Here is a 3,506-nt window from a genome sequence, read left to right on the forward strand (position 1 = left end):
GAAACCGAATATGATGCCAGATTTTGTCTAGGTGCAGCCAAAAAAAAGTGATTCCCACGATGTCGTAAAAACGCACATGTATAATCGACTTTTTCTCGAAGACAAATCGTTCTCACGCAAACTTCGCGCATTGCACTCGTGTAGTTCGACGAGACGAAGCTATTGCACGCGGTTTCATCGGCCTACGACAATGTGTACTTAAGTTATATGCCATCATATCGAACACGAATATCAACTTCTATGATTGAGTTTTTCGTGAGCTGTGTTCGCGAAGAAAACGATGTTGCATCAGTTTCCTTGGTTATTCGACGTGCTGAAACCGAATATGATGCCAGATTTTGTCTAGGTGCAGCCAAAAAAAAAGTGATTCCCACGATGTCGTAAAAACGCATATGTATAATCGACTTTTTCTCGAAGACAAATCGTTCTCACGCAAACTTCGCGCATTGCACTCGTGTAGTTCGACGAGACGAAGCTATTGCACGCGGTTTCATCGGCCTACGACAATGTGTACTTAAGTTATATGCCATCATATCGAACACGAATATCAACTTCTATGATTGAGTTTTTCGTGAGCTGTGGTCGCGAAGAAAACGATGTACCATCAGTTTCCTTGGTTATTCGACGTGCTGAAACCGAATATGATGCCAGATTTTGTCTAGGTGCAGCCAAAAAAAAAGTGATTCCCACGATGTCGTAAAAACGCATATGTATAATCGACTTTTTCTCGAAGACAAATCGTTCTCACGCGAACTTCGCGCATTGCACTCGTGTAGTTCGACGAGACGAAGCTATTGCACGCGGTTTCATCGGCCTACGACAATGTGTACTTAAGTTATATGCCATCATATCGAACACGAATATCAACTTCTATGATTGAGTTTTTCGTGAGCTGTGGTCGCGAAGAAAACGATGTTGCATCAGTTTCCTTGGTTATTCGACGTGCTGAAACCGAATATGATGCCAGATTTTGTATAGGTGCAGCCAAAAAAAAGTGAATCCCACGATGTCGTAAAAACGCATATGTATAATCGACTTTTTCTCGAAGACAAATCGTTCTCACGCAAACTTCGCGCATTTCACTCGTGTAGTTCGACGAGACGAAGCTATTGCACGCGGTTTCATCGGCCTACGACAATGTGTACTTAAGTTATATGCCATCATATCGAACACGAATATCAACTTCTATGATTGAGTTTTTCGTGAGCTGTGGTCGCGAAGAAAACGATGTACCATCAGTTTCCTTGGTTATTCGACGTGCTGAAACCGAATATGATGCCAGATTTTGTCTAGGTGCAGCCAAAAAAAAAGTGATTCCCACGATGTCGTAAAAACGCATATGTATAATCGACTTTTTCTCGAAGACAAATCGTTCTCACGCAAACTTCGCGCATTGCACTCGTGTAGTTCGACGAGACGAAGCTATTGCACGCGGTTTCATCGGCCTACGACAATGTGTACTTAAGTTATATCCCATCATATCGAACACGAATATCAACTTCTATGATTGAGTTTTTCGTGAGCTGTGGTCGCGAAGAAAACGATGTTGCATCAGTTTCCTTGGTTATTCGACGTGCTGAAACCGAATATGATGCCAGATTTTGTCTAGGTGCAGCCAAAAAAAAGTGATTCCCACGATGTCGTAAAAACGCATATGTATAATCGACTTTTTCTCGAAGACAAATCGTTCTCACGCAAACTTCGCGCATTGCACTCGTGTAGTTCGATGAGACGAAGCTATTGCACGCGGTTTCATCGGCCTACGACAATGTGTACTTAAGTTATATGCCATCATATCGAACACGAATACCAACTTCTATGATTGAGTTTTTCGTGAGCTGTGGTCGCGAAGAATACGATGTTGCATCAGTTTCCTTGGTTATTCGACGTGCTGAAACCGAATATGATGCCAGATTTTGTCTAGGTGCAGCCAAAAAAAAGTGATTCCCACGATGTCGTAAAAACGCATATGTATAATCGACTTTTTCTCGAAGACAAATCGTTCTCACGCAAACTTCGCGCATTGCACTCGTGTAGTTCGACGAGACGAAGCTATTGCACGCGGTTTCATCGGCCTACGACAATGTGTACTTAAGTTATATGCCATCATATCGAACACGAATACCAACTTCTATGATTGAGTTTTTCGTGAGCTGTGGTCACGAAGAAAACGATGTTGCACCAGTTTCCTTGGTTATTCGACGTGCTGAAACCGAATATGATTTCAGATTTTGTCTAGGTGCAGCCAAAAAAAAGTGATTCCCACGATGTCGTAAAAACGCATATGTATAATCGACTTTTTCTCGAAGACAAATCGTTCTCACGCAAACTTCGCGCATTGCACTCGTGTAGTTCGACGAGACGAAGCTATTGCACGCGGTTTCATCGGCCTACGACAATGTGTACTTAAGTTATATGCCATCATATCGAACACGAATATTAACTTCTATGATTGAGTTTTTCGTGAGCTGTGGTCGCGAAGAAAACGATGTTGCATCATTTTCCTTGGTTATTCGACGTGCTGAAACCGAATATGATGCCAGATTTTGTCTAGGTGCAGCCAAAAAAAAGTGATTCCCACGATGTCGTAAAAACGCATATGTATAATCGACTTTTTCTCGTAGACAAATCGTTGTCACGCAAACTTCGCGCATTGCACTCGTGCAGTTCGACGAGACGAAGCTATTGCACGCGGTTTCATCGGCCTACGACAATGTGTACTTAAGTTATATGCCATCATATCGAACACGAATATCAACTTCTATGATTGAGTTTTTCGTGAGCTGTGGTCGCGAAGAAAACGATGTTGCACCAGTTTCCTTGGTTATGCGACGTGCTGAAACCGAATATGATGCCAGATTTTGTCTAGGTGCAGCCAAAAAAAAGTGATTCCCACGATGTCGTAAAAACGCATATGTATAATCGACTTTCCTCGAAGACAAATCGTTCTCACGCAAACTTCGCGCATTGCACTCGTGTAGTTCGACGAGACGAAGCTATTGCACGCGGTTTCATCGGCCTACGACAATGTGTACTTAAGTTATATGCCATCATATCGAACACGAATATCAACTTCTAAGATTGAGTTTTTCGTGAGCTGTGGTCGCGAAGAAAACGATGTTGCATCAGTTTCCTTGGTTATTCGACGTGCTGAAACCGAATATGATGCCAGATTTTGTCTAGGTGCAGCCAAAAAAAAGTGATTCCCACGATGTCGTAAAAACGCATATGTATAGTCGACTTTTTCTCGAAGACAAATCGTTCTCACGCAAACTTCGCGCATTGCACTCGTGTAGTTCGACGAGACGAAGCTATTGCACGCGGTTTCATCGGCCTACGACAATGTGTACTTAAGTTATATGCCATCATATCGAACACGAATATCAACTTCTATGATTGAGTTTTTCGTGAGCTGTGGTCGCGAAGAAAACGATGTTGCATCAGTTTCCTTGGTTATTCGACGTGCTGAAACCGAATATGATGCCAGATTTTGTCTAGGTGCAGCC

Source organism: Diachasmimorpha longicaudata, unplaced genomic scaffold, assembly GCF_034640455.1.
Source record: "Diachasmimorpha longicaudata isolate KC_UGA_2023 unplaced genomic scaffold, iyDiaLong2 ctg00000067.1, whole genome shotgun sequence".
Lineage (NCBI taxonomy): Eukaryota > Metazoa > Arthropoda > Insecta > Hymenoptera > Braconidae > Diachasmimorpha > Diachasmimorpha longicaudata.